The sequence below is a fragment of the Solanum pennellii genome, chromosome 7 (assembly GCF_001406875.1).
Source record: "Solanum pennellii chromosome 7, SPENNV200".
Taxonomy (NCBI): domain Eukaryota; kingdom Viridiplantae; phylum Streptophyta; class Magnoliopsida; order Solanales; family Solanaceae; genus Solanum; species Solanum pennellii.
The window spans coordinates 23,440,862-23,447,183 of NC_028643.1; the positions used below are offsets into that span (position 1 = coordinate 23,440,862).

Here is a 6,322-nt window from a genome sequence, read left to right on the forward strand (position 1 = left end):
CGGAGCTATGCTCAAACTCATCCTTGTTGATTACAAAGACTATAAGACATAGATGTCTCCAAAAATATCTAAGTTTTCATGAGCTATCTTCTTATGCTTTTTCCACTATATCTATTGAGTTTGNTTGCATATATCATTTGTTTAAATTTATATTAACTTTAAGTAATTACCCTTTTGGGCTCACATTCGAAGCCTCAAGCCCACTCAAAATCTATGAGTAAAACATTTACACGGAACAAAGAAAACTCCAAGCCCTAATTTGCTGCAGCTGTTTAGCCACCACTATTGTCTCCTTCCCCAATCCAATCCAAATTTTCTTTTGATTTTGGAATCGCAGCTTATTTTTTCAATTTGTTATATTTTTGAGACACTATAAATGTTTTTTTTAGCTTTTTGTTTGTTGGTTGTGGATGAATTGTTAGGGGCAAAGATGACGGTGCTCTTTTATTTCTTACACCTCTTGTATGAGAAGAGCCTTCAAAACGTTCTTCCATGAGCACATTAAGCAAACCTCTGAGCCCCTCACATATTTTTTTTTTCAATTTCAAATCACAAGAACATATAGTTTTCAAACTATATCTGTTTTTTCCTTTGTTGTTTTGCGTTTTGTAAATTTTTGAGTGGAAATTCAGGTAGCCCCCTTTTCTATAATTGATTGGAAGGGAGGTGTTAATCTGCTCGTAAATTGAATTTGTTTATGCTCTTCAGATTTGCTGAGATATATTAATATCTTTGAAGCTGGTCCAGTAAGCTTAAGCACAATTTCGATAATTGATTTTATTATCAGATTAATAATACATGGGTATAATATGATTGATTATGAATAATTTGAATGATTTAGGTTATGGATGTGATGAATATTTCCCCAGATGATCGAAGCTGAAATAACTGAGCGCTTTATAATGTATTTTCTCCTCTTGTGGGAAAATCCAAGCCAGATATTCTGATCCATATACTTTTAATATGATTATTTACGTTTTATGCATGTTTAGTGTTTGTTAAAATGCATCAATGATGTGCCATCAATGCGTATATACAATGATCTGATATGATTTGTATATTCTATTTCTGCTTCGTAAATTAGCTTTATTTGAATGAGATTTAGAGATATTTTCATTGTTTAATTGATCGAAGTATGTGGCACTTCTGAATTTATCCTCTTGATGCAAATTATGTCTTGCATGTTGAATACCTTTAATCATTTTGACATGGTCGACTGAAATGTATCACTTGAGAAGACAAAAAAAGTCAAGCAAGTTGGTGAATCCCTTAACTAACGGATTTGCTCAAATTCAGTAGGAATACTCAACAAAGCATACTGAGATATATCATAAAAATGAGCCTTGTACTTGGAATCTCACACGGAGCTATGCTCAAACTCATCCTTGTTGATTACAAAGACTATAAGACATAGATGTCTCCAAAAATATCTAAGTTTTCATGAGCTATCTTCTTATGCTTTTTCCACTATATCTATTGAGTGTGAACTGTTTCGTAAGTTGGTGAAGGAAGCCACAACTTTTCTTGTGTTATTAGGTTATACACTCTCCCTTTAAAAAAGAAAGACTTAGTTTGACTTGGAACGAAGTTTAAGAAATGAAAGAAGACTTTTGAGTTTTGTGGTTCTAAATTAAAGTTATGTCAAATGAAAGAAGACTTTTGAGTCTTGTGGTTCTAAATTAAAGTTATGTCAAATGTATTAAAATATTTTTTAATCTTGTGGTCTTAAACATGTCACGTGGAAAGTTAAAATTAAAGTGTTGCCAATAAAGAAAAGGTATCATTCTGTTTTAAACAGACTAAAAAGGAAATGCGGACATTATTTTTGCAATGGAGGGAGTACGTTTAGAATATTGTAAATCTTGCTAGTATGATCGAGGGTATTTGACATCCTAGATAGGATAGTGTCATTTTGTCGTTAGGTGAGTCAAACGTCATACATTTAGGTGTTGAGTTTATTCGGGGTAGGGCATCGGTGTTGACTATTGCATCTAGGAATTCAAGGCAGTGCTAGCGGACATAGGTCCAGTCAAACTAGTCATGGAGAACGTACAAACTCTTTTGGTTTTTCAAAGCGAGGTTAGGTCCTCGAGATTTCTGATTGTGATCGAGTTTGGGCACAAGACAGGGTATTGCCCTAAACGTTCCTCTTTTAGTATTTAATTAGGGTTAGAGATTTTTTCAGCGCTATGCCATTTCAGTAATTCATACAGTGCTAGATGTGGTACAAAGGCTAGCTTAAGGCAGTGCTCATGGTGGTTCTTAGGTTAGTGGTGATAACATAGTATGCCATGTTATACCGGTAGATCCGAGGTAGATGTCTCTGATGCAGTGATCACATGTATAGTCTCAGTTTGCAATAGTCCCACTACAGTGTTATTTTGTTCCGAGTCTACCTACTCATGTGTCTACTTATTTTGCTGTTTTGATTTTGTGTGCGAGACCCTTGTAGTAAATACTACATGTTTGGTACAGAGATTAATGACGAATGGATTAATAATGTAGGCATAAATAATACATGGAATAGTATTATAGTGGCTAGGAATGCAAGGATTAGTTTTTATTAACTGTTTAGTTCATTACATCCAACTTAATCTTGTCTTTGGATTAAAAATTTTCAAAAAGATTCTTTTCAATTATACCCTTGAATCATTATTATTTTATGTAATTGGGCCAATGTAAATATATGTCGGACAATATTAAATTTTTGTGGCCTTCTAATTAGATAAAAAAAAATAATTTGTCACCATATTTGTTATTTTTTCACTTGAATAATTTGAGGGTAAATAATTGTTTTCTTCATATATTGATCGGTCAAAAAACACTAATTTTCAATTTTTAAAAGATAGACCGTCTACTTTAAAATTAAAAGGACAGTAACAATAGGAAAATTGAATAAACCATTTATATTTAGAAATAAAAATTGCAAGTTGTAGTTTGTATGATTATATAAATTGTTCAAAATACAAATAATTAAAAACTACATATATATCAACAAATAATACATTCAATTATGATCACAAACGTTAGATCTGTTAATATGGGTCAGGCCCGTTGGGCCTAGCCTAACTCCGATTCGATAGGGCTAAGCTACAATTTTTTGAGCCTATTTAAAGAAAAAAGTTTTTTTAGCCCGACTTGAATAAGTCTGTCGATTTGTTGGGTTTGAAAAATATGGATAATGCTGGCCCGTGAGCCAAATAAAAATTAACTAAAATGAATAAAATAGAGTATTAAAATAACAAGATTCTAAACTCAAAATCAGTTTAATGTTTGAATAATTATTATTTAAGTACAAATTCTATTTATAAAATATGTATTACGTAACACAAAAAATTCCTAAAATTTCTAGGAATCACTACATAGGTCGTAAGCCTATGGAATATTTTCATAGTTTTTGTGTTTTATTATGATCATTGGAAAACAATTAGGTTTATATTTTTATTTATTTATTTATGTTTTTACTTGAAATCAAACTTAATAAATATTGTAATGATAACTTTATTTGTGGATTTGATCAATAAATAGTAACACTAACAACAAGTAATATTATCTTGTCGATATTTATGATAATATTTTTAAATTATAATTTAATTTTAAAAAATATAAAAATATATTTTTATGAAAAAAGGGTTGACCAAGCAAGCCCGTACTCCACGTATTTGTGGGCTGAGCAGATCATTTTTCGGCCCACAGCAAAAATGGACTAGCCCGGCCTAACCCGTCAAATATCAAAGCTTGTATGGGTAAACGAAATTGGATGGGTCAGCGCTGTCACGACCCAAAAATCACGAGTCGTGATGGCACCTATGTTCCCATCCAATAGGTAAGCCAACGAACATATTTAACAAACTTAACTAACTAATGAGTGAAAAGACCACAATTAACCAAATCTCCAACACTGAGTTCCTTATAAGTACGAATGCGGAAAACTGAAAGAAATACTACCCAAGAGTTGGTGTCATAAGTACAAGAGCTTCTAGAATACGATGCAAGTCTGAAACTAAAATGACAAATCTAACATAAGGGATATCCTGTCTGAATACTGAATAGCAGAATACGTAAAAGATAGAGGGAGATGTGGGCCACGGAACAGCCAAGCAGCTCACTACAACTCCAAGACACTCTCAAACTCGGACTCAAACTGCTCCTCGAGATGTGCTCCTACTCGGAATCGAATCTGCACCACAAATAGTGCAACAAGTGTAGTATGAGTACAAAACCACGTGTACCCAGTATGTCTCATTGACCGACAACGAAGAAGTAGTGACGGGAGTTTATATAAGAAAATAAATTCTTAACTTATACAAGTATATATATATACACCTACTATTTTAGTTTTACCAATACAGGAAATCAACAAAAAGTACTTTTCAAACACCAAGCGAAACATATAATCATCAAGAATGAATGATGTGATGAAATGCGATGCAATAAGATACCATGTAATGATATGTCTCAGACTACCTAGTACTCACTCAACCGTATATACATGATACTCCTCGAAAATACATCGAGAGCTCATGACCCATGGGGGACTCGCGAGGTCCATATACCGACACGGACGATCTCCACGTGTCTGTGCGGACGATCTCAACGCACCATCATAATATCAAACAATTTCCGCACGGACGGTCTCCACGTGCCCAAATTACAATCTTAACATCTTACCATCCCCAGCACGGACGATCTCCACGTGCCCATCTTATACTCAATCTCATGTCAATGCATGTATACAATATTATTTCAAAATAAGGGGATGCTGATGCATCTCACTCAATCAATATCGACATAATACACAACCACCTCCATTATAACAACTATACGGGTGTAAAAAAAATAACAAAACACAATCACACAAAAATTTCAAATCAATAATATATCATCCAATGCCCATATGCTTTGGCAAATTCTCAAATTACAATCCACATTTTATAGTAGTAACTTTCCATTTTATAACACCGGTACTCGTACCAATGCCCGTCACACCATTGATACGAGACCCCCCTCTTTCGCCCTTACCCCTTTGTCTATTTTCATTTTTAATCTTTAATTAGGAAAACGTCCTTCAGCAAGTCTAAAAAGTCTTAACATACCTTAGATGCCGAACTTGTGCCACGAATCTTTTAAGATTTTTCCTTACCTTTGCGCAAGGTTTTGGAATGTTCCCAATCTACCAATTATGCAATATTCGTAAGTAAGCAATTTTTGTAAACATTCAAATTATTATATGTCTATCATAGACGCTAAAACTTACTCATATTTCCAACCAAACTCCAAATCTCGATATACAGTGGTATGCCAAATTTTTCATACTTGCTAAATTTCAAGCCAAGAACTTAACTCTAACCTCTTCAAATGGACTAAAATTCAATGTTAGATCATATAAAATAACACCTAATAATTAATTACCTATCTCAATATATCAAACTTAAATCTTTATTTGATAAATTAAAAAAAAGACATCTTAAAAATATCAACAGTGAAGTGCACTGTTAACACGACCTTTGTTTCTTTTTCTTTTTTTTTTGCAATCTGTTATGCTATATCTAATTCTAATAGAAAACATACCAAATGCCAATCATTGGCATTATTGCCTAATGATTGGCTTATAAGTTTGTCCCCCATTATTGATAAATATTACCTCCATAAGAAATAATTTAAACCCTTGACAGATGTAATTGAACCTCACATCAATAATATAATAACGATAACAATTCAATTAACCCTTATTCAAGTTTGCAATTCTATTCGACAGAAAATTGTAAAAAAAAAATAATCTTGATAGAGTTCTTTTTCCTTACCTGAACGACGGTTCTTCTCGGACGCCTAGGTATTGACTATTGAGTGAGCAGTTATCACTATTTCTGCTTCCCTCAAATTATGATATATTAATTTTAACTCCTCTAACTTATTTTAATACATGGGCTAAATATTCAAGGTAGTGCATGAGTTATGGACTGAGCCCACTAACTATTAACTTATTATTTATTTAATAAAAGTTTTATCAATTGGGTATTCATAGTTATCGAATAGTTTAAAAATATCCCTTTAAATTTTTAAAAGGAGTCAAACTAGTCCTAGTTCTCAAAACGACCTAGCGGGTCGTTACATCACCTACCACTTAAACAAACGTTCGTCCCCGAACGGGAATAAAAAAGAGCTAACCTGAACGCCCAAAAAGATGAGGATATTTACTCCTGATGTCCGACTCTGTCTCCCATGTAGCCTTCTCCACTGGACGATGCTTCCACTGAACCTTTACTGAAGCAATCTCCATGGACCTTAGCTTCCGAATTTGCCTATCCAAAATGGTGATCGG

General features: G+C 33.3%; 3 non-coding genes across 3 annotated transcripts; all 3 read left to right on the forward strand.

Annotated features, from left to right (window-relative positions):
• The first annotated feature begins 423 nt into the window (after nucleotides 1-423).
• Nucleotides 424-520, forward strand: LOC114078109. Its single transcript, XR_003579655.1, has one exon. It is a non-coding gene; the product is annotated as a small nucleolar RNA snoR1 (small nucleolar RNA).
• A 110-nt stretch (nucleotides 521-630) lies between these two features.
• LOC114078128 lies at nucleotides 631-763 on the forward strand. The gene has a single exon (XR_003579670.1). It is a non-coding gene; the product is annotated as a small nucleolar RNA snoR77 (small nucleolar RNA).
• Nucleotides 764-844: 81 nt separating this feature from the next.
• On the forward strand, nucleotides 845-952 carry LOC114078191. Its single transcript, XR_003579732.1, has one exon. It is a non-coding gene; the product is annotated as a small nucleolar RNA Z103 (small nucleolar RNA).
• The last annotated feature ends 5,370 nt before the right edge of the window (nucleotides 953-6,322 follow it).